This window comes from Uloborus diversus, chromosome 4, assembly GCF_026930045.1.
Source record: "Uloborus diversus isolate 005 chromosome 4, Udiv.v.3.1, whole genome shotgun sequence".
Classification (NCBI taxonomy): domain Eukaryota; kingdom Metazoa; phylum Arthropoda; class Arachnida; order Araneae; family Uloboridae; genus Uloborus; species Uloborus diversus.
The window spans coordinates 32,103,942-32,130,575 of NC_072734.1; the positions used below are offsets into that span (position 1 = coordinate 32,103,942).

The 26,634-nt window shown below is 34.5% G+C and overlaps 1 pseudogene; it reads right to left on the reverse strand.

The window, feature by feature from the left end:
• Positions 1 to 26,208, reverse strand: part of LOC129220013 (uncharacterized) — a 97,182-nt pseudogene extending 70,974 nt beyond the window's left edge.
• Positions 26,209 to 26,634: the final 426 nt, after the last annotated feature.

The following is a 26,634-nucleotide window of genomic DNA, read 5'->3' on the forward strand; positions in this document are numbered from 1 at the left end:
ATGAAATCTTTATTTTTGGCACTTTTTTTCAGAACAACATTGTTTTTTGAAAAATTCCGTAATAGGCGATTGCTCGCTCAAGATCTTTTGGGAACACTTTCCCCCTCCTCGTCTACCGTATCTTACATTAAATATTTGTAAATTTATCATCGTCGAAATTGTGTACAGTATTTATTTGTGTTATTTAATCAGGTTATCGACTGCGCTATTTTTTTTAATGTCAAAGACAGTTGGCAATAAATATTACTTTATAGTTTAACTCAATGCTTGCGACCAGCTCAACCAGTTAACCGAACACGTGCTTCAATCAACCAATCAACAGCTTAATGGTAACCGAAAGATGATAGAACGCTGCGGTTAGTAACCGGTTACTCAGTAGTCGACCGGTGAGGTTCGTCGAACGCAACCAATAAGTGTTCTTACTTAATTTTTTTCTAATGAATTCAAAATGTTTCTCATCAAAATTGTTTGTGAAAGCTGATTAATATTTTTCGATTATTCGGGGAAAATATCCGATTAAGCGGGGATCTTTAACATTGCATCTATGGGGAAATATTCGGTTCCAGGAGGTTTTATTCGTATAAACGGGTTATTCGTTTATCCGTTACGCGATTAAGCGGGGCTTACAGTATTCAATAGTTTCCAAAGTGCAGAAAAAATTCGAACTATTTTAAGCCGCAGATGCCATTGGCGATGTTTTTCATACCACGAAATCCTTGAAAATATAACAAGAAAGAGAGAAATAAGACAGTTCAAAGCAAATAGCTAACTTTGGTGTTATATTGCAATATAAAAATAACGTAGTATGTATAAATTTTCATGAATTTTTCCACAAACCCTTTTTTTTACCAGCACTCTGTTATATATAACAAGCAAATGCTGCAGTCTCTTTGCGCTTGTTTTTAGTGAGTTGGACTGTACTACATATGGGAGCAAGCCCTTGCTACAGGCGGCAACTTCTGAAAGGTTGCAAAATTCCCCATAATTATTTTCTTCAATTTTATTCAAACTTGATATAAAACCTTGAAGGTAGATGGGTAAGGATTAGTGATGGGCATAATCGAATCACTCGAGAACTCTTATTGTCACGAATTCTTGGTTATTGATTGACTCAGCTGGAGTTCTCGATTTCAAAAGATCTGGATTATCAATCGCTCAAGTTCTTGATTTGGAAAGATCTTGATTATCGAAAGGTCTTGATAATGCCCATCACTAGTAAGGGCATCAGTTTCAACATTTGCCACAGAAATATAAAAATAACAGAAAAATTAAACATCTGGCACTGCTCGCTTAGCACTATCACCCCCTCCCAAACCAGTATTAAACAACTGAATACGAAATTTGCCCCCCTTGTCTGACTACGTTTTGTATATGCACCTTTGTGAAGTACTGCCATTATTTTTTTCCTCATTGGAAAAAAAAAAAAAAAACAGGATTATTTGGATCGTTATTTATGTTTTTTCATTTATTTACAACGAAATATTTCTGCCAATTACTTTTTTGAAATCATGTGTATGCAGTACATATATGTTACTGTAAAACACCGAAATTGAAGAATGTAGAATTTTACTGGCGATTCACCAGAAATATTAAGTACTAGCTTTTACCCGCAGCTTCGCTCGCGTTGATGTAGTTTCTTTCAATCGATTCAAATTAACGGTCAACACAGGCAAAGTTTAAATAGTTACCAAAAAATGGTTTGTCTCTAATTTCGCTGACATTTCAAATTGCCTGCCCCTTTAACTGTATCAAAAGGTATGATTAAAACTGAAAATCAGGGGGAAATGAAATATCGGCGAAACTGGGAAGACGCCCAAAAAATCACATCAAATAAATCACGAAAACGTTCAGGAGTTCTAAAGAAGTTAGTTTGGGTAATTCTCAAAAAATCCAATTCGAGTGAGGTCAACTATTCTTAAATAAAGTCAAACATTTCCCTTATAATCCCGATCCTCGTCAAATAGTATCCAGCGCTACACTGGCTATCTAAATTATTGTATAATGTATAGCTGTTGACGTAAACACAGGCAGTTTGTTCTGAGTATTTATTAACGCAATTGATGTGTCTTAGATTGCTTTCAGCTACAGAAATTGTTTCGTCCCTTAGTAGTATTCTCGAGCTTCTCAAAATAATGTTAGTTTTCCTTATTTCCTTCGAAAACGTGAGTTGATTGAGAAACGGTAAAAGCGCTAACACAAGAAAACTCTGGATTAACAAACTTGGATAACGTTATACCAGATAAATTTTTTTATTGTTTTGTGTGAATTTGTAAGAATATGGTTTTTTTTTAATCTTAAATTAATTTAACTAACCATATTTTACAGCAGCATTTAGTTGGAATGGACAGTATGCAAACTTGAATATATTATCGTAGAACAAAATGAAAAATGTTTAACAGCGAGAAAGAATTTACTTTATTCCTTTTATTCACAACTGAAAGGTTTCGCCAAATTTGTTTAGGGTTATAGTTTTAGTATTGTGCGAGCAAATACCCTTGGCGAGATTCCGCGTTTTTAGTTAAACCATTTTTAATTTTTATCATCATGAGTGGAATAAAACGGTAGAATGATTACAGAATTCGATAAGTAAAAAGAAATAATTGTAGATCAACTGAAAAGAAAACTACCACCATATATCCGTGAGAATTTTGTTGATGATTTGCACAGCATGACATAATTAAATCATAACTCAGAAATTAGAAACATCGAAACAGAAATTTTTTTAAATTAATCGTTTCGGGAATTTGAGAGAAATAACTCAGCCACAAATGCAAAACAATAAGGGCTAGACAAGCAAGCCAAAGAAGTATCTTCTTTTGATAATAATTCGTATTGTCATATTAAATTTCTTAGCATTAATTGTTATTCTTGTCAGGCCACAATTATTATTTAGTTTTATCAATAATTGATAAATATCGAATTCAACATCATGGAAATGGCTGCTTAGAACTACGAACTACGTTGTTTGCTTTAATATTAGACGTTTAGTAATGCTTCTTGAATTCTCATTTCTTTCTACGTGGGCTAGAATATCAACAAGACTTTGAAAATTAATTTAAAAAGAATAAAGCGAAGAAACCATGCATACGAACAAAATTTACTAGGCTTATTAGCATTTTCTTCGTTACCACGTGCGTTTGTTTTACCTTTTTCGTTCGCCATTAGAAAGTGGCTACCGTGCTCCCTACAGTTCGTTGGAGTTGCGAATAGAATTTGTGTTACATTCGTAAAAAATACACACAACACTGTATACTACTATTTTTCTGCTAGCAGGGTTTTTTAAAATTTAGACTGCTTTCTTCTCTTTTGAAGTATTATTGCTAAGTAATCTAAAAAGTATTTCACGTTGAACTGCTCCGATGTAATAAAATAAATACAATCCATCTTGTTTTAACTGTAACGTTTCAAATCTTTCTGAATTCAGATTAACGATAAGTTAATCACATTTTAAGAAAAGGAATCCTTGAAATCTTCGCTTTCTCTTTGTAATTCATTCAAATAAATTCTAAAATCGATACCTTCTTTTTCCTGCTGGAAACGCCTCATTTTTTTAGAACTTTTGAATTAAGATGATAACTTTTTGCTCATTTCTGACATGAAAAATGCATCCCTTACGCAAACAAAATAAAATATTGAATAGAAAATTGATGAAAAAAAATGATGAGCAGAACATTAAAAAATAAAAATATAAGCAAATGAAAAAAAAATCAGAAATAAATAAAAGTTTTATAAAACAGCGTAAAATAGAAAAATATAAATGGCAAAGGGAAAAGTTTCTTTCAATTTTTTTAATCATTCGGTATATCTCAGAATTTATGGAGAAAAATACCGTTGGAAAATGAAAATCAATCTTACTATTGACTCGTCCTGTAAATACAGAGGAAGAAAAGCCTGTCATTTTTTTTCGTTTTTTTTTTTTTAAATAATTTGTTAACGCGACCGAAATTTTCTTTTCTGTTCGGAATATGGAGTATTTCGATTGAAAGCTTTGAAAATTTTTGATGCAAAATTTTCTTTAACGGAGGGAAAAAAAAAAAAAAAAAAAAAAAAAAACTTGAAAAGAGCAGAAGCTTTTTCTTTTTTCTTGCTCAAGACTGGAAAGGTAAAAATAGAGTTCGTTTCGACCCAAAACAAACTTTATTGACAATATTTACTAAAATGCATAAGAAACTAAACATTTGAAGCATTTTATTAAAAGGTGAGGATTAAATTAAGTCCAAAATTCATATAACTGGTCACATTTCTGAATTAATTTATGTCTATGCCTAGAGGGGTGAGAAATTTTTAGAAATCTGAAACGTCACGGATGCTTTTAACCAACCAACAATATACAGACGTAACAGATAACTTACCAAAAAAAAAAAGAAAATTAATTTGAATTCTGAAATTTTGAATTCAAATTATGGCTTTCGCAATCACGAACTACAACAGGACCCTACTCATTGGAATTATTGTTTCTAGAAAGGGCTCCTGTCCCTCCTCCTGAGCGGTTACGTGTGCATAGTTGTGTGTGTGTGTGTGTGTAGGCTTGTGTTTGTGCGTAGACCTGTGTGTAAGCAAGTAGGCGTGTGTGAGTGTATGTGTGTGAAGTCGTGTATGTGTGTGAGTGTATGAGCATGCGTGTGTGTAGGACATGGACGCCTCCGACCAGGAGAAGTGGACAACTCAGGACCAGAGGAGCCGGTGGGCGGTGGTGCTACAGAGACCCCTGGTTCAAGCCGAAAAGGAACCGGACATCAAAGACGGTCAAGTGAGGACAATAAGCAATCGTAATAGCTCAAAAAAAAAAAAAAAAAAAAAAGGTGGAAACCGTTGTTGAAATAAAAGTTGTTACTGTCAGAATACGGGCATGTTCTACATAGGTGTGAGAAGCTCTCAGTACAGCCAATCCGATGGAAATTCTAATGCACAAAATTTTCTAGAGAAGTTGAATAAAGTGCTCAGATTTAAAAATGTTTCAAGTTCATCTTACGAGTTGAACTGCGCCATTACTTGCGGACACTCGCTAAATTGATTTCAGTCAAAAGTTTGAAGGTAATTTCTCAGCTGCTATGAGAATACATCTGCCTTGACTGTTCCAGCTTGATGAGTCCATAACAAGCGCGAAACTTTGTCTCTGGATGGGCAGTTGGTATATTGCACGTAGTTCTGCCTTATCTCTGGCTGAAGGGCGGTAACTTACTGCTTATTAAATGTCAATTTAAAATAGGGAATGGAAAGACCGTTCCCATACTTAAATGTTACATTCTTAGATTTTAACTGTATTTAGTACTCAACTTTGCTATCAAAATTTATTAAAAATCATATTCATAAATTGTTTAATTTTATTAAAATGCAAAGGCAGCTTCAACTTTATAATTCAGAAATTGTCAGTGTTAAGCAATCTGGGAACATAAGCGATTATATTAGCCAACGAAAAGAACATTTGTCACGGAAGCAGTATAATAGCTACGATAATAAAGGGCTCCAGCTGAAACAACTTTTTAAATCCCACATTTGCTATTCACTCCATCATTGTTTTCTGAATCCTAAAAAGACCATCTTGTTTGGAATACAAATTCATTTTGGGTCTGTTATGCACAGAGTTTCGGAAAATCTTTCTCAGCTCAACGACAAATTTCGGTTATGAATAGCAATTTAGCCGGTGGCAGTGTTCCAAAACTTTTGAGAAAGTGGAGTTATCAATGCAGATTTTTAAATGAGTTTAAGAAGCGCTCCCTGGTGGCCGAGGGCAAAAATATTTGCTGCGACTCACGTTTCGCAGCTTTGCACTTCAATCAAAATGCTAATCTCGACTTAGACTGGAAACTTAATTTTCTATGCATTTCCCGTTCTTGCATCGGAAAATGGAAACTGAATTAGATTTCTAATATGCAAGAGAACAAATCGGTATTGTGAGATTTGCCTTCGTTGGTAAATTAGTTAAGCATTTTTGTTTTTTGCCTTCGTTTTGCTGATCCTCACATTGGAAGAAATTTCTTTTGTGGCCGTTAACTTATTCATTCTTCGTGTTGTTGTTTTCAATAGAAAATTAAGAACGGAACAAGGAGGGGGGGGGGGGGCGCAAACAAGTTTGTTGTGGGGGAAACAAATTTATTTTAACTGCAGAAATATTTATTAACGATAGAAAACAATTACTAGCTTTTATTTTACTTGCTCTGCGTCGTTGGCGGGTGGAATCATGAGGCATTCAGAGCAAAAGTAGATCAAGTCCATTTCAGCGTAATCCACTATGGCTCTGAAAAACTCATTTAAGAACCCAACCTTTCATTGCCAAAATCTACAACGCTCAAAGCTTAAGTGGATCAAGTCCAAATGGTTCTGATCCACTTTAGTTCTAAGTGCTTCATATAAGGTTAATATTGTAGTTCGATGGGTGGACAAGCTTTTCAATCGTTGCCAAAACCAAAAATGAATCATTGTAATCATAAGTGTGAAATTCATTTTATCAATTTAAACAAGCAAAGATTTGTCCGTTATTGGTTTTTGAAACTTTTGAAATGATACAAGTCATTAGTTTGCAAGCGTTCTTAAAAGCATTTTTTTCACCAAACTCTTGTGTATATTTTCTTTCCTTTGCACCTTACCTTCATTGATGAGTTGGATGTTTTTTCACCTTTATCTTCGCTTGAGCTACAAAGGACGGATACAGGGTTGCGATCACCCCCTCCCTGAGCCGAGATGCACGGATTTTCCATCGGCATATTTTCGATACTGAAGTTTCAAAAACGTAATTTTGGACGATATTCAATAATGTTACGAAATAAAGGACTCTACCTCGGATAAATTTTTCAAAATTGTAGTCTTGAAAGCGCAATTGTAGCCTTAGAGAAAGGGATTGGAACTTTGTACAGGACTTTTTTTAAGTTCCAAAAACACAATTGTAGACAATTTTAGATGATATGACCCGGGAAAGTTTTTTTAAACTGAAGTCCAAAAAGCCAAATGTAGGACACCTTTGATGACGTTGAGATTTGGGATAGGGTTCAATATACTCCTCAGAAATTTCTTAGAAATGGAAGTTACAAAAAAAAAAAAAAAAAGACGATCTTCTATGATGCTACGGGGCGGAATTTCGGGAAATCTGAAACCAATCGCCCCTTCATTGAATACTCTCTGGATCCGTCCTTGTGAGTGGCTCAAACAATAGAGGAACTTTTTCTTTGTCGCTGATAATTTATTATTCTTAGTGTTATTTTCAACATAAATTAAGAAATGAAGCATGGGGGAGGGAACAAAAAGAAATTTGTTGCTTGGAAAACAAACTCGTTCTCCAACCAATACCAATAAAAGTACGGGAAGCGAGGAGTGATATTTCATCAGGGGGAGGGCCAGACTCTACTTCAGAAGGTTCTTTCTGTCCCGCAGGTGAAAAGGCCCCAAAAAGATGCAACCTTCTCCTAGAAGTCTTAAAACACGAACATAAAAGAAACGAAATCACCAACCTTCTAAAATAAGGCAACTTAGTCCAGTAGAGAACCCACTTGAGACTAACTGAGCTCTTAACCTGTTATTCATATTGAGCTAGAACAGATTGACAACGTTTGGAAAAGTTGATCAGTAGAATAATTTGAATTAGTATCCTCATTAAAGTAACGTGAAGTAACAACGTCTAAAAAGCACAAATTCGCAATTTACAAATGCAGTAAATTGCGAATTTGTGCGTTTCAGACGTTGTTACTTTACGTTACATTACTGTTCAGTACAAAGGTATTTATTTGTCTTAGTATCCTCATATACATATAATAGCCAATGATCGAATAACGCTCCTGACGTCCTCAACAATGAAACTCGCGCCACGGCATGATAATTTGATAATATGTTTTGGTAATGCTTGTCATGCAGGGAAAGGCTTTATTGTGGCAAAGCTGAACTAGATCCGTAACTCAACTGTTTTACTGGTAAGACTCATTTCAAGGGAATGAAGAAACGAAAAAGTGATCAACAATGAACGCTATCTATCGGTGTTAAGGGTTCATCCACAGGAGTTAGGGTTAAAAGTTCAACTATCACAATATCACCAAACAGGCACGTGCTTCGTTCAATAATGTAGAAGCAATTTTCACCCGTCATGCCTTGGCGAAAGATTTTCTAGTTAGTGATATAAAAAACGTTTTTCCTCTTACTTTAAGAGCCACATGAATTTTTTAAATACAAAATATTGTTCTAATATAAAAAATGTTAAATCATAAACAAATAAAAATTTCAAGAAAAAAAAGACTTGGTAACTTTTAAGTTATTTTCTTAATATTTTTTGCATTTTCCGTAACCTTTAATTGAAAAAACTCTGCAAGTGAAGCTATTAAATAGACTGTTATTGAAGCATTAAATAAACCTTCGTTCTTTTTTTTTCTTATTATCTAACTGCTTAGGAAATCTTCTACTTGGAAGTTTATGTGAGGAACATTCATTTTTCCTTTTTGACAATTATTCCCAGCTGCTATCATTCCTCATGTAATCCTTTGGGCAGCAGCAGTGGTTGATATTTTTAATGAAGAAAAATGAGAGCTCCATGATTTACGATGATAGGGCACATTAAACTGTTTTCCCAAGCATTAAAAGATAGAACCTTCGACTAAATCCATAAACTCCTAACGACGCTTCCTGCAAATACCCCTGCATCGAGTTTTGAAATTTACTTCTTTTCTGATCTGATTAAAGTCTTGTCATTATGCGTATCGCTAATCGATTTCGGGAGTAAATAAAATTTTGATTATGGAAAATGCGGGCGTTCGAATTGTTTATTTGTTATGAACGACATCCGTTTGTTTGGAAAATATAATTATGTTTAGGGTAGCCTGGTGAATCAACACTTAACTACGATTTTATTTTCAGGAGTTCATACCATCGTTAAAAACGAGCATTTGGTATGTGGCATTACATTTTTATTCGTGTGTGTGATAAAATATATTGAAAACTAGTGGTACCCCGCACGACTTTGCCCGTAATAGAAAAATTAAAAGGTCTTTTGGTTTGCCGGTATATTTACAAATAATGTATGGTGAATTTTCTCGCCAATTGGCTTATACCCATGCTATGGATCCACGTTATGAGAATTTCGTATCTCACCAATTGGCTTGTGCCCATATTACGGTTCCACGTTATGATAATTTCGTAATTTACTCGTCCATCTTATCATAGTTTTGTTCTTAAAATTGGAATAGAAAAAGAACCACATCGAATTTTCGAAAAATCGCTTCGAGGTGCACAGTAGGGTGGATCGAAGAAAAACCAAATTTTGAATCTTAATTTGGAATACCTGCCAAAAGCTGTGCATGTGTAGGTACAACACACGTGTAAAATATTATCAAGTTTGAACAACTCTTTGAGAGTCCTACCAAGGTTTGAATTTTTTCAAAAATAGAAAAAAAAGGTCAATTTTCGAAAATTTTAATGAAAATTCAAGTGTTTAAAATTTTTGTTATAATACGGTTAAAATGCTTCCTTTGAACACTCTTTTCATGTATCTTCCCAATTATTTGCAGTCTTTGCACCATTAAGCTCGCACATAAGCCGTTAAGTTTCGTGAAATTAACCAAAAACTGACTGTTTTTAAGCTTTTTTGCACATTGCAATATTTCTTCTTTTAATGTCCAGTTTTCTTTTTTACAACGCCTGTACAGAATGCAGTTTTAAACGGAAGTGAAGTTAAATTTTATTACATTAACAGCCCAGAACCCACTAAAAAGAAATGGCTTCATTTCGAGTTCCATTCTACCTTTTCCATCTGCCGAGCCACATGTATTAAGTATAAATGTATTATACATTTTATATTAGAAGTAAACTATCAAAATGATTTAGTTGTATTAACTAAAAAAACATAGAGAGAAGTGCATTGGTTATAAAGAATGTATATTTACTCACACACAGTCGCTCTGACATATAAACATCAATATTTCACAAAATGAGGGACTTGAAAAGTATCAGTTAGTTAAAGCCACATAAAATAGTCAGTTCGTCACATCCGTTCATGAAACCTCTTTGAAATAATTTTTTGATTTAAACTATGACACGATACTTCGAGGTTAGATTTTTGCTCATATGAAGCCATCTCTTGCCGGTTGACAAACAAAAAAGCTTCTGTCACCATATTAGCACAGGGTTCCACCACCTGCATGTGACAGGGGAACTAAACGAACGCAAAATCGGCGTTGGTATTTTCAATCTATTGTTGTATATTTTAATTAGATATGCTAGCTATAATAGGAGAGCGGGGTGGCAGTTATTGCACATTCTTGCCGGTTGATAACATCATAGTAGTCTGATGCATTAAAGTTAATCTTTGAATTATAGAATTCTCTTATTTCTTCATGAACAGAAGCCACTTGTGTGGCCTTCAAAATCTTCGCAATGCCAGTTCTATGATGTACTTTCGTTCATCAGTGATCATTGTTAAAAGAATTTTTTTCCATGTGGCAAAAATAGGCATTTCGTTCAATGACAGGATCAATAATTTTTTCAGATTTTCATTTACGTAACGAAATGCTGTAACAACACTGATCAGGAACAGCAAAGTATTGTTTCAATTCCAGAAGAAGAAAAATTTGCAACGGCTATACTCCCGCCAACAGAGCCATCAACATCTTTTGATGTCACTTTAAAAGTGGAACAAATGAGGCTTTCTCTGCCAACGCTATCAAGAGAGTGCTACTAGTACGGCATTTCTGACAGATGTGCGATGTGCTGCAGCAATTGCTTCAAGAATATTACAGGATTTTGGTACTGTGTCAAAAAATTATCGCTCTAAAGTCGTTGATAGGAATAAAATTCGAAGACAGCGACAGGAAGTGTCACAGGTGAAGTAAGTGCTTCTCTTCAAAACCTGCAAAGGTTTGAAAAGTACATTTTTCGATAGCCGAAAAGACAAAACTATGACAAAAAGAAATGGTTGGACACAGATCCCATAGGTTGGAGAAGAACCATAAGCGAGGAATCCATGGTTGAAAAATCCAATTCGTTTTATTTGGGTCATGTGACGCCAACTTCTGGAACGGGAAAACATGTCGCGACAGCAATGTGATTTTTGAACTGAAAATTTGTTTAAGCCTTAAGGATCTTTTAGCTTTTGCTGTGATAGCACGGTCACGAATACCAGAAAAAAGAACGGTGCAATTGCGGCCATAGAGAATAAAATTGGACATCCTGTCCCATGGTTAATCTGAAAACTGCATGCAAGCAGCCTTTGCGTCGCCTGTTCACATTACTTGATGGTGAAACTGCTGGTCCATGTGAATTTTTGCAAGACCAATAGGTAAATTGCTAGACAGGTGCGACAATTTACTACTGGTCCAGTTTGAAGCAATTACGCTCCTTGTCGTAGGTTCTGGGCTGTTAATGTAATGAAGATGAAGTATAATTTCATTTCCATTTAAAAGTGCATTCTGCTCAGTCATTGCAAAAAAAAAAAAAAAAAAAAAAAGGACTTTAAAAGAAAAAATATTGCAATGTGCAAAAAAGATAAAAAAAAGTCAGTTTTTGGAAATTTCACGAAATTTTACGAACTTGTGTGCGAACCTAATACTACTAAGAATGTAAATAATTTTGAAGATACATGAAAAGCGTGTTAAAAGGAAACATTTTAATGGTATTCGAACAAAAATTTTGAACCTTATTATTTTCATAAAAATTTTGGAAAATTGACCTTTTTTCCTATTTTTGGAGAAATTCAAGCCTTGGTAGGACCCTTAAGGAGTTGCTCAAACTTGATAATATTTTACATGTGTATTGTTCTTACTCATGCACAGCTTTTGGTAGGTATTCCAAATTAAGATTCGAAATTTCATTTTTTTCGATTCACCCTAGTGCACACCCCCATGCTACAAACTAACTTTGTGCCAGATTTCATGAAAATCGGCCAAACGGTCTAGACGCTATGCGCGTCACAGAGATCCAAACATCCAGACATCCTCCGGATATCCAGACATCCAGACAGAGTGACTTTCAGGTTTATTATAACTACATGTTTTTTCAACTTCTACTACTTTCTACTGCGTGGTTTTTTTAGAACTACAAACCTAACCTTTTCTATTCTACTTAGTTTTGTACTACTACTCGTTTTTTCAAAGACCCCTTGTTTTTTCTACAAGTACAAACCCAACATTTTCTGCCCTATTTAGTTTTCTTCTACTACTCCTTGGTTTAGCTACCGCCCCTTTTCTACTGTTCCTCGGTTTTTCAACAAACACAATATTTTGCACTATACCTAGTTTTTTAAATTCTACTTGGGTTTTCTACTACTCTTTGTTTTTTTACTATTCCTTTGTTTTTCTACTACTACAGACAAGATTTTCTACACTACTTAATTTTCTACTACAACTTGGGTTTTCTTCTACGTTTACTCTTGCAGAGTTGGAAAAAGGGTCACCAGATGCAGAGTCGGAAAAAGGAGCATATAGCATTTGTTTAACAAGAACCAATTTAATATCTTAAAAACACTTAACAAGTACGAGCATTGTAAAGAACTAAAAACAAGTAAAAGACATTCAAAGGTAAAACTACAGCATGACAAGTAAGAGAAAAATGACGAGCTGCCGACTGCCGCGTGCAGGCTTTTTAAAACGTCAACACTGGCGAGTCGAGTTGAGTTGTACTCTGCTGGCGCTGCAAACCAACTTCTACAAGAGGCGCTGCACTCTTTTACTGTTTTATGGCTGCCAACATTGAAAGATAAAAATTTGGGACACTTTATATGAATAAATTTAATGACAAAAATTTGAGTCTGAAAGGGAGTTTTTCAATATAAGTAGGAATTATCTGCACTTTATCCTGCAAAGAACCTCGAACTCGAAACTTGAGATTACTATTTTTACTTCTTAAAGTTCAAAAAAAAAAAAAAAAACCCCTTCAATTTTCAGGTATGGAAAAAAAAACCCCTTCAATTTTTAGGTTTGGAAAAAAAAAGCTTTAATTTTTAGGTTTGGAAAAAAAAAATTGTTTTCAAAGAGGCATCAGTTCTTTTACTCTTGCAAGTGGTAATAAACATTTCTAAGCATTATTAAAAAGGTGGTAATTATTTGTTTTTCCAAAACTACATCAAAAAAAAAAAAAAAAAAGTAGTTACAATGACTCTAAACACAGCTTTTCTAAAATAGGGCTCGACCATGTTCAGATACCTTAAAAAATGATGTCTTACGTAATGAATATATGAGTTTAACAAGATAAAAACTACCCGTAAACTTTTCTGATAAACAAGAACTTTAAAGGCTTTCTTCAAAAACTTTTGAATCTTTTATACAATCTAATGAGTCTTCTTTTCAGTTTATTAAGCAAAAATGCTCACGTCTTCCTAAAATCTTCCAGGTCATAAATCTGCTGCTATAGCATAGTAAAATAGTGTCCAGGTGCTTCAAAACAGTTTAATGGTTTCTGCGTGTAACTAAAACCTATTTCAGTGGATGTTAAACTTGCGCTACTAACATCTTAGGAAAGATAGGATCTTGGGGAATGATGTTTCGTTGCCAACAATTTTCACTTTGCAAGACCGTAAATTCTATTTTCGCGCGCAAGACGGATGTTGATATTCCACCTCGAAGAATATTTATTCGGTACTAATTCTTAAATTCTAACCACCTTGTTCGATAATGTTTGTTACAAGTTCGAATAATGAGGATTTAAAAGAAAATAGGTGTGAGATTTATAATTATTGCTCAACCTTATTGATAATTTTGTTCGTAGGAGGTATTGGTCATGTTATTCGTACTTTTTTTTTTTAAGGTTATGAAATTTGGGAGAACTTTTTTGATGGAAAAGTTTTTGCTTTCTGAGAATTACTTTTGTCATTTTACGAGGTTCGGTAAAAATTTCGGCTATAAAAAGTTTCCACTGTACTAAAAAAAAGTTAAATGGCGGAAAAGTATCTTTTTATAACTGATGTCCAAAAGCTAAGCTCAAGTAGAAGTTGCATTACATCTAAAGTAAAGCGTCTAGGCGTTAAAAGTCGTTTCAACGAAATTGAGGTCTACGTTTTAAAATCCATTTGAGAAGGCTGCTCAGCCAAGCAATGGTGTTAAAAATGCATATAGCAAATCCTCAAGGGAGGAAAACGGGGATAGGTGGTCTAAGACTTCTGCAACCATATTATTAAATAATCACAGTGTCTTAACATTCCCTTTTCCCACCTGTCGACACTTTGTCCGACACTATTGACGGTATCATCAGTATATGCTTTGCATTTTTATCTGCTCGAATGGAGTTCTATCAGGGTTTGTTTAAAAATCAAAAAAGAAGAAACTAAGGACAAAAGCTCCACTGCGGAACACAATTATAAACGAAAAAGTTTTTGATTCTGTTTTAGCCGTCTATTGTCCAAATGGGGTCGTTTCCGAAATTTTAATAGTCATTTTTTCTGAAAGAGCATGATTAAAAACATACGATTTGACCATTTTTTATATAATTTGACAAAGTTTAATATTTTTTAACAATTACTTAAATCGGTGCGCTGATTGAAATTTATTTTTTATGCTTCTGCACATGACATCACAAGCGGTGAAATGCATTCACTGATGTCGTTAGCGCAGAGCGCAATATCTAATTCGCTTCTTTACTCACATGTACTGGCAACGATACGGTTGATAGCAAGCGTACAGCACAATATTTAATTCGCTTCTTAATTATCATAATCTGGAAATGCGGCAGACAGCAAAAAGTAAGCATTCAGCACGCCACTGGAGTAGCGCGCCAAAGTTCATCATTTGTGACGTCATAAAGACCACGCCCAGTTTGAAAAATCGTACATTTCAAAACATTTAACTAAAAATTAAACGTTTTGAAAATAAAAATTTTTCTTCGCTCCATGTTATTTTCTTTGCACATTCTATTAACTTCAGCGACTAAAGGTAGTAATTTAGACCTTCTAATATGCGATGCAGTATTTATTTAGGTAATATTAAGATTATTTGTATTTTGAATCTTTTCTAGAGTTAGTCAAGAGCATGCTGAGCATAGTGGATAGGGCAAAGTGAAATAATTCATTTCGTTTAAGGGGCATTCCAAGGTATTTTTGACATTTATGTAGAGTCCGTAACGTGACCTTTTTTGCCATAACTTTTTAGTTTACTGTTTGATTAGCATATTATTTTATTTTGATCTTTTCCTACCAACACACCAGCTCAAATTAAAATAGTTTGCAAATCAAACGGTAAATTAAAAAGTTATGGCAAAAAAAGGTCACGTTACGGACTCTACATAATTTTAAAAATACCTTGGAATGCCCCTTAATCATTCTATCATTTATTAAATCACTTGCATATTCATTTATTAACTTGTTCATTTACGTTCCTTCATTTAATAATTCACTTATTCATTCAGTCCTTCACTTATTTTCGTTTTCATTCACTATTTTAGTACCTCATTTATTTTTCTAAAACAGTAATTATTGAATAAATTTGTTTTATTATCTAAATACGTATTCATTTCCTTCACCGTTTGAATTACTCATTCGTTTGATTAAAAATAGTTTGGATAATCAAATGGAAAACACATTTCGTTTTTTACTTGTCCCATAAAAAAAAAAAAGAAGTGAAAAATGTCCACTCTTCTTGAAGGTATAAATTTACTGCCCAATGCAAGTTATTTTATGTAAAAAAAAGAAATGTTCTTTCTTTACGTAGTGTAATTTTCAAAAAAATAAATAAATAAATGAAAATAAAAATTAATATGAATTTTGACATCTGGAATTCAAATTATGTTTTCCGCAATCACGTGTGTGTGTGTGTATGTAGGCGTGTGTGTGTGGGGTGTGGGGGTATGTGTGTTTGTGTGTAGAGGGTATGTGTATGTGTATAGTCATGTGTGTTTGTGTCTGTGTGCAGGTATGAGTGTGTGGGTAGTTGTGTGTATGAGTGTTTGTGTGTGGGGGGATGTGTATGTGTGTAGGCATATGTGTTTGTGTCTGTGCGCAGGCATGAGTGTGTGGGTAGTTGGGGGTAGGTGTATGTGTATGTGTGGGTGTCTGTATGTGTGTGTATGTGTTTGAGTGTGTGCATGTGTTTGTATATGTGTGTAGGTGCATGTATGTGTGTGTGTAGGTGCATGTATGTGTGTGTGTGTGTGTGTGTATGCGCGTCTGTGTAGGATATTGACGCAACCTGGAGACGGTTTTCTCTAGAGGAGCAGCATCGTGCGGAGCCGGTCGACGGTGGTGCTGCAGAGGGTGCTGGCGGGAAAATAAAATGATAGCACATCAAAACAGTCAAATGAAAGCAATAAGCAATCGTTATTGCTTAAAAAATCCAATTTGTTCATTTTCAAAAAGGTATAATAATATTTTACTTTGCCCCACACTATTTAAGGCTCTTTCCTTTTTGGTCTTTCAACATTTTAGTATTTTAAAAGATTTCACTACCTCATTTGTTTGATTACTAATATCAGACATATTTGGATTATGCTATTAGGCTGAATGATTAATGGATGGAACATTTAATCTAGAGGATGGGAAAAAATGCTATAACTTAAATACATGACTTTGTTAACATTTGATTGCGTAAAACTTATTAAAGGTAAACAAAAATTACATTACCAAAACTAATGTTAGGAATTTACTGCCAATTTTAAGCTTTTATAGTTCAGCATCAAGTTTAATTTTTTGCGTTTTAAAATTTTTGATTTAGTGCAAATTCAATACAAAATGTACAAAAATATAACTTTTATGCTTCTAAATATGAGTTTTCTAAACAAGGGCTCTGAATATGTTCGGATACTTTAAACAAAGTTATTTTACCGTCCCGATTTCACTGAACCATTATATTGTTTAAATTCTGTTGCAATGCTTAACAGAAAATTACAGAACTATAAATGTTCCTTCAGCGTTTACAGAAACAGACCTCGAATTCTTACTTTATCCACCACCCCCTTGCTAACTGTGAGATTCTCCAGCTGTTCCATTCTGAAAATGAAGACTTTAAAAGGAGTAGTGGGTAGATTTAAGTACATAGCGAGCGTGGAGTGTTTATATATATGGGGGTGGGGGGAAGAACCGTTCCCATTCTTACGTCAGCTGTGCAGTATCTATTTCTAATGGCGACGAATGGAAGCATTATGCAGAATATCCTCTCGCTTTGATGCCAAGGGACCTGGTGTGTGGGATTCGAACGCATTTGGCGGCTTATTCCAGAGAAAGAGTACTTAAATGGGTGTAATATCAACCGCTCGAAAATCTATAGAGTACCTATTTCGAAGTTGAGAAGTATTGTTTTGTGTTCCTTGAAGATATATATCTATTCCTTTCTCGCGAGGATTTGGTTTCAGTTTTAAGATGCGTTGAGTGTTTGGAGGGACTTGAGTAGGTTATATTTGGGTCATTCCGGAGAGGATAGTACAAAGTATGTACAAAGTATCCCGCTGATTCAACTTTCTTCTATATCTAATGTATAGAGGAAAGGTTGGTTAATTTTTGTTTTCAAAATACTTTTATTTTACTTTTTTTAGTGTAAATTTATTTCAGAAATTGAATGATGTTACCATCGCGAAACTTCACATTATTGTTTCATATATATTCTCTATTGAAAAAAAAAAAAAAAAAAAAAAAAAACTAACAACACGTCTAAATAACGAATAAATACCTTTGTGCTGAAATTAATTTTTGTGCTTCATAACGTTGGATTACTAATTACTTAACACGTCTAAAGTTTTAAGCCGATTGGCTCTTGGATGAAACTTTCAAAAGCATATTTAAATTCTGATCTATGCAAGTAACTCAATCCCTCCCGAAAAAGGAAAAGAAATCGCATACTTTAAAATGCTACGCATGTAATTTTAGTTAAGCATCTTGAAAGAAGAGTGCTTCAAGCATTTCTCAAGACATTTTTTAAACATGCTTTAAAATGAAAAAAAAAAAAAAAAAAAAAATTGTGAATTACTTTTTGAAGAACTTTTAACTTCTAAAATATTTACGCAAAATTCTTTATAAGCCCTAATGGAGACTGGTAGTTTATAAGCTGCACATAAATTAGCATTCAGCGAAGCCATTTTATAAACTACGGTTTTATATAAATGCAGTTCGGATGTCACTCGAGTATCTTCTTCTAAATGGCATTCCCACTCACTACATTCAAGCTTTTAACGATCTTTTATGTGGATTGCTGTGCATCTCATCACGCTTGTTTGCCCCACTTAGAAAATGAAACTTTCGAAATTGACTAGAAAAGTTAAATGCAAGCATTTATTTATGCTTTAATGTCAACTGTTTAAGCGAGAATTTTTGAAGTAAATTTTGAATGGAGGTTTTACGCTTATATGTTAAGAGTCAACTAGGACTAAAAATAACAACTCTTAGTAATTCAAAAGTTACTTTATTTGAATTTGTCGGATTTGAATATATGGCAGTAGCTAAGCTCAGCAATTCACTTTTTTGAAAAAAGACTAATTGAACAATAATACCATGCATGGATGCAAACGTAAAACAAGTAAGGTAAGTGCACCAAATAAGGCCAATGTAAGGTTCATAGCCTAGTATCTCTCTCATTTATGATGCAGTTAATTTTTGCACATTCAACACAAAACTCATTTAAAAAAAAAAAAATGAAAAAAGAACAATTCCGTGTGAAAATGTATGTTTTTCAGCAGTTTGTGCAAAGAAAGAGAGATTTCGTCTTATTAGGAACACGAGTCCCCAATAAGGCTAACTATAAAACAAAAAAAAAAAAAAAAAAAAAAAAAAAAAAAAAAAAAAAAACATGGCAAAAGAGCTGTGGATGTAATTGGAGGTGTTGGCAAAATATTTGTGTGGAATAATGTGAGAACCAGGAATTTTGCAGTTACAAATGTAATCGATTTTGCTGATGATGGAAAGAAAAAATTAAGAAACATCAAAGTGTTGTTTGTCCCTACAAGAGAAATAAAATATAAAATGAAAATGCTGGAAAATGCTGGAAAGGCTTAAAAACAATACCCGGTTCTCAGAACTTACACTTTTTCAAACTAGTTGATCACCACACGAACATTCAGGTGGGATCTTTTTTATTTTATTTTATTTCATTGATTCCTTCGAAAATCGAAATTAATGATGCGTGATTGTTTTCATCATGTTCATTAAAACAAATAGCTTGTAGTGAGAGCAATAACATGTCCGTTACTAACAATATTGATCGAATAAGCGAATTTATAGAATTTTTTCCAAGCAAACACTCAAGCCGAAAATGAGGATGAGAATTTATTGGTACTAATATATTTAAAGAGACACTGGAAGGTGTGGGTTTTCTGGAGACGTTTTATAGGAAAACATAAATCAAGTGATTTGAAAGCTTTCACAGCCTACAATAATCAACTCGAGATTATATCTAATCGTTTAATGAATTTATTTGAGTACTTTTTTGCTCTAAAATCCATTTTTTTGAGTTCAAAAATTAAAGTAGCCATTTACGTATTATCTGCATATATGATGAAAAATGTTGCACATGTCACGACCGTAACCGATTTTGTCGCGACCATAACCACTATTAAAAATTCATAAAATTTTCAGCCCAATCGCCAAGATTTTTTATAAAATCATGTCTGATTAACAAAGGAATTGTGAAAAAGATTCGTAAAGATCATAAGTAAGATCAGAAAAGCTGCATTGTTCAATGTACTTCAGAAAATCATGTCTTTTTTTTTGTCACGACTGTAAACACACATTTTCTAGCTTTTTCTGTAACTTCGTCCAATAATCTCAAACTGATGCTGGGTAATAATCAGGTTGGGGGTAATCTTTATCATTCCTTGTTTTCGTCAAAACCGAAACTGCATTGTTGAATAAAGTATGAGCAACTGAAGCGGCATGAAATCTGCTACCGTAGATTTTTTGTTTCTTTTAAATTTGCCGATACATAGTTAAAAGAAATTGTCTCACTAAAAAAAAAAGACGTTCTCTCTGAGTTTACGATTATTTTGTAGTAATTAAAATTACACATGAATATTTTGTCATTACATTACGCAATGAACGTTATAAGATGTTAAAACATTTATTCACATAAAAATACAGCAGATATGAAGCTGCATGGCATTGAAAACAGACAAAATGCTGAAGCTTTTTCATTACAAAAATAAATAAATAAATTAGTAAATAAAGTATTAAGAACAAAACAAACTGTGGCACAAAAAGTGCTTTCACGTGTAAATTGTCGTGATTAATTAAAGTTAGGAAATGTCCCCAAAGAAAACCCGGCAATTTGTCAGTGAAATTGCTTGATTTAAAATCAGAGGAGATGCTTCTTTTTCTTAACGGAATTCAGTCGAGACGAAAGGATGAAAAATGGTTCCTGTTTTTGTGCAAGGAGTTTTACGTTTAATGAAAGTACAGAGGATGGGAAGGAGAAAAAGTAAGTAGCTGTAAAAAGTCAGAGGAAAATTTAGGATTAAAGAAAAAAATTTGTACACACTGTCGGTGTATGAAAGTGAACTGCTTGGGGTATTTCAGAAAGTAGTGCAAAACTAAATACCACATGTTTTTCTTTTTTTCATTCAAAAATATCGTCCGTACCATGCTAAACTAAAGAATGTGATAATTGGCACTTTCAGAAGAGTCAAAAGAATAATGTTTTTCCACCTGACGCGAATAGTAATTTTCAATGTTGTAAATTTTATGCATACCATAAACGTAGGCTACTTTGGTCTTAGGATCCTTCTTTGGCCTAAACAGAGAAATAGAGACAACGTACTCTGTCAACCTTCAGGATGCAATTTTTAGACATATTTTGAGAAGAACCGCTCGAGAGCATCCCCAAGCACCTTATAATGTGTACCAAGCTGTTCCATTGCTCCGTTTAAGAAGCGACACTGGTGGTTCTGCGTTCCTTGTGCTAACATGTGTTTTTATAACTCTCAAACTTAGTAGCGTTGTCGAGAACAGAACTGGACATCTCATCAATAGAGTCACGTTCTGTTTGCTGATAAGAGTCATTTCACTCTGGCCTATGAATCTCAGCGTCAGTTGATATGGAATAAATTGGAGACACATTTTCATCGCTCTATAAGCGGAGAAATAGGCCATAGAGGTGATCCCGGAGATCAAAATTAATTAAGTATATTAATTTTACTGCAATGAAATTATTCTCTCACACCCGCATCTTCTCTGAAATGGCATTGCTTCAGACTTGATTTTTGTGGACGGACAAGTCCTCGCAGGACCTCTACTGCTGAGGAGCTTCTACAAAGGAAGGATACCAGCAGAATGGATTTAGTGAATTGAACTGCGTGCTCGTCTGATTTAATCACATCAGAATGTGTGAGATGCTTTAGGGACATATCTGGCAACAAGGTCGTATCCTCTATTGAGTACCATACATATAAAACTTCTTGATGAGTGGCAAGTCTTATCTCAAGAGCTTCTGGATAATTTAGTACTAGACATGAACAGACAGTGTCGTGTAACCAATGCAGTTAGGGGGCACATCGATCTTTAATTTGATGCTTTTTTGGTTAATGTTAAATGTATCTTAACACTGATCCTCTTAAGTAAGAGTTTCGCATGGTTTTTACATCAATTTTGTGATTCCTTTATTGTTATTAGTTATGCATTGCATTTTAGTTATTATTCTTGTACCATTAAAATAGGAGAGAGTTGTCAGTACCGGAACCCCTAATCCTGAGCCGTGATCAATTTTACGTGAAAGAGAATTTTTTTTATCCAGAAAAGAAGTTCCGGAACGGCATTCTGGAAGCAGATCAACCCTGCATACAGGGTTCTACGGCCCTGGTAGAATCGCACTTAGACCTACACGGTGGGCATGGGTTTTTGTGTCACGTCATGTGCTGGGCCTGATTGCTGAATAGGCCAACTAGATCATGGCCTAAGGCCCCGCTTTTTAGGGGCCATAAAAATTATTAAAATTGAAAGTTTTAATAATTCTGTTAAATTAATTCGGTTTGACAACAGAAGGGCCACGAAAAACTAGTTGGCCGAGGGCCTTCCGATATCTTAATTGGGCTCTGATAATGTGCATGTATTACCAGTAGTTTAACTTTCATTTACTAACACAGTTCTTTTGGTATATGTTTTTAAAGAAAATTTGTCGTTTTAAATCTAAAACATTAAAATAGAAATAGTAAAATAACAAAATAAGAAAGAATTTAGAAGAGAAGTTTGAAACTATCAATTTTCGATCTACTTCTTAGGTTTTTGAAGTCGGTATACAGAAATATCAAGGAAAAAATGCCAAAATGTGTAAAAAACCCCAGGATTTTGGTTTTCAAATCTCTCTTGAGACATTTTCGTTAAGAAATAGCAACTTCTTCTATCGGTTTATTCACTGGACTTATTTTCATTTGATACATTCGAAATGTTAGGACGAAATCTTTTAAAAGTAAGCCTTCTTCCAGATCCTCCCGTGAATATCTTATTATGTTTAAATGAACTTATTTGGAATTGTTATTGATTCAACCTACTTCTGAAAGGAAGGTAGTGAAAGAATAGCTACGTGTTCCTAACATAAATGGATCCTCTTAAAGTGAAGAAGGGGAATTTCTGCCTTCTGTAGAGATAATCAATAGGAAATGGATACGTGGATGAAATAAAATAAATGTTTAAAATAGTCGCTGCTTTTGAAAATCAAGAAGGCAATTTTGTCTAGATTTGTTTTCCATTTCACATGGAATATTTATAAATCTTCTTCTGTGAGTGACGTCTGATGTTTTATATTTCATATGTCTGACTATCGGTTTCAAGTGTCTTGATTTGAAGTTGTGATGTAGTTTCGGAAAAATTTAAGAATCTTTATTCAGTAAAAAAGACATTCTTCACATTTTACAAGTGAAATAAAATTGAATACATATGCAGTAGAACTCAAATTGTCAGAACCAATGGGGGCCGGACCACATTTGAGTAATCAAACGTTCGGATAACTTGATTTTTTCCGGAAACAGGGACTATTTTAATTATTTACTGAATGTATAGAAGAAAAATAGGGTTTTTTTTAAAGTTTTTTCTCTGACAAATAAGCAAGCGCATTAAAAGATAAAAGCATGCAATAAGAAAAGCTGATTTTAGTGTTCTGATTTAATTAGCTGATTGAATTGCTCTAGCAGGAAAAACCATTCTTAAATGTCAAAACTTATTTTGTCCAGTCAAATAGCAAAAGTTTCGTCACCAACAATACGCCATCTCAAGTTAAATCAGTGCGTAACTGCAAGGGTTTATACTCAAGACAATTAGTGAATTAGTTTTTATCTATAAAATAAACTTCCAGAACTCACTGTGAATCGTTAGATAATTTTTGAAAACTTTTTGAACACTGACGCTTATTCTCTTTTTAAGAACAATTTGAAGAAACTTTCAAAACACTTTTAGAACACTTAATTGGTGAAGCACACGTTTTAACACTTTTGGAAACGCATTTAAGAACCATCTTGAAACACTGATGCATGTCATTTCTTTTAGATCACTTGCATGGCAGCATATATTTTGGGACATTTTTCAGCACTTATGGAACACTCCTTTGATTATCGCAGAAGTTTTTGCCACTAATTTTACACTACTCTCACAGAGCAACTGTCAACCTCTGACGAGCAATAGATGGTCTTCGAACAAGGAACGTCATTCTTTTTGGAGGCATTCGGCAAACCAGACAATAGCAATTCACTGCAACACAATTTTTAGTATTGTCATAAGAGATTCTATCAGGACCTGATTATTGCACAGGACTACTAGACCTGGGCCTGGGGCCCTTTTTCCTAAGGAGCCCCAAATTACTTCAGGAATTATGCATAGCATTACAACTATACAAAAAATACACACACATTTTTAAAATAATAGCCTTCAGGGGGCCTCCAAATTATTGTGGGCCTTGGGCCTTACTTTTAGTCAGTCGGGCCTTGGATTCTATTGACTGGTAGTTAAAGGAAGCTGTTTAAATTGTATTTGTTCGAAAGAAGGCAATAATTTTTCATGAGTACACAGCTGTGTTAGTAATATATTTTGAAAAGGGCCTCCTAAGTTTAAATTTAGCAAATATATTGAGCAGAAGGGATTCCGAGCACATTTCACTCTAGCTACTTTCGAAGGAGCACATTCAGAACAGATTTTAGTGAACTGGCAACTGGAGTACTCTTCTAAATTCAAGTGTTCCAAACGTGTTTCCAATGTGTACCAGGAATTGACAGTGCTCTCTTTACAAAGAATTACAGAAAAAAAAGTCTATAACTTTCAAAGGCTGTAAAGTAAACTCTTCTCTTACTTAAGAAGTAAGAGAGCTTTAATACCATTTTTTTCCTGGTTATTAACGGACGTATCTCATAAGCACGTCCGTTACTGAATCAAAAAGTTTTTAAAAAATATTGTTTCCGAAATCTTCAAAACTTAACCGCATTACATAGAAGCGTGTGTGTTCTTCATAAATTTCATGCAATGAAGCCATTACATAACATATTTCAAGTCATTTTAGACTGCTTTGCATAAGAATTGATAGGTCTGTTAAAATGGAGTTATTCAATAGTTATTTTTCAGCCTGTGTTACAAAAGCTCTTCACTGAATCTTTACACCAACTAAGGTTGTAAACTCAAACCACATTTAAAACACATCATTGGTTGATATACATTCCTCTACACGCAATTAAAGCCATAAATAGAGAGGCAGTAACCCAGTTTAATAAGAGATCAGTGTAAAATATTAACTACATTGAGGAGAACTATTATTCCCAGTTATTGCATTCCGTAATTCAGACACACGAGCAATCCCTAGCAGCCCTCCGCCTGCAATCTATTAGTTTGCAGAGCCGGTTGTCATGACTGTGCAAGGATTTCAATTAGGGATGTATCTGCCATCTATTGTGCTCACGAACCGAAATGCAAACCAATTGATCGCCAGTAGGTGTAAACTCGTCAAGGTTTCCTTGAAGTATCCCTTATGTGGAACGTCACAGTTTATTATCATTTATAGCATTGCAACCGCTCTACTCAAACGAGCAAATGCGTGGATAAACAGGGTAACAGGTCTTGATTGAGAAAAATAGAGCTTTTTTGTTAATTGATCTAGAAAGCCGAATTTGTGTAGTTTATGAATTACAAAAGAGAAACATCGCTGTGTGCCGTCATTTTTGAGGTGAAATTTTTCGTGCGAAGGCTTTGAAATTCAGATCCGTAACCTTTTTGTGTGACGAAAGTGATGTAGTTGTGTTTTAATTGCTGCGGAAAACAATAAAAACAAAACGTAATTATAAAGTTAAAATACGTCCTCTTTTAATTTTTGCCAGAAACATTGAAATTTAATAGTAATTATGAAGTTTAGTTTTATTAATAAATTTATCAAATTGATTTCAAAACTGAACTTAAGCAAACATTCATTTGCGGATTTTTGTCATTTTAAATTTTTCAAATGATGCTGGTTTTCGAAAATTTCCTTCATTTCAGGTCAAGTCATCAGTTTAAAATCGTAACTCACATAGGTTAAGTTCAGCCTTCAAATTAGTTAGTTAAATTATATTTACAAAGTTAACTTCATAATTACTATTATTTTTCATTGTTTTTGACAATTAATAAGCGAATTTCGAGCGGATTTTTCGATTGTGAACGAAAACTGCCCGACATGTGAATTCTTGAGTATCAAGGGACCTCTATGCAAAATTTTGCAAAAATCCGACGTAAAATGGATTTGCATAAGGAAAACCCATCGTGGGGTGTATTCGCACCCTCCCCCTTTTCCTCATAGATAGTCGGAAACCCCTATGACAATTCCTGACCGTCAAAGAACGGCTGTGCCAAATTTGGCAAGGATCTGACGAAAACTGGATTCATAAAAGGAAACCCCTGGGAGATCGATTGCGAACGAAAACTGCTCTATATGTGAATTCTTGACTATCAAGCGACCTCTATGCAAAATTTTGCAAAAATCCGACGTAAACTGGATTTGCATAAGGAAAACCTCCGTGGGGTGTTTTTGCACCCCACCCCCTAGGCGAAAAATTCCCTATGAAAATTCCTAAGCATCAAAGAATTTCTGTGCCAAATTTGACAAAGATCCGACAAAAACTGTATATTCGTAAAGGGAAACCCCCGGTGGAAGGGGGAAGGGGGTTCCGATTGCGAACTAGGGGCGCGGTCCTTGGAAGGGCCCTGCTCTGAACCGCAGTAGTATAAGTTTTGAAAACTTTATAGGGGGAGGGGATCCGGAGACCAAAATGACAAAGGGGCCCACATTTACCTTCGGCGGCTTCTGAATTTTTCCCTTTTACTATAATTCAAGATTTAATAACTGTTTGAATAATTCAAAAAATATCTTGTAATTTCAAACACTCACCCATGACTACACAGAGCTATGAAAGATTATATATTTTTTTCGATTTCGATTTCGATTCCGAGTCACAACTGACTACAACTGTATTTATGTCGAGGACTGCATACTAAATGCCTTGCCTCCATTATTTTTTATACCGATAGATGGCAGCACCATCACCGGATCGAACAGTTAATGAGAATTTAGGACTAGACCAGGAGCTAATAGCAACCTGGTGCTAGCACCCCCAGAGGTATCGTTTTACTTGGATGACATTGAGACCACGAGCATATTTAACGTCGCCCAGTCCCCTTTAATGACGACGGTGGATCTTCGACCATCGAGGTTCGGACTGAGGACCCTCCGGCCCCGAATCCGACACTCTACCGATCGAGCTACCACGGCCCTTATATATTTTTAAGTCAGTATTTTAATTTATCCGTAATTAAGTCCC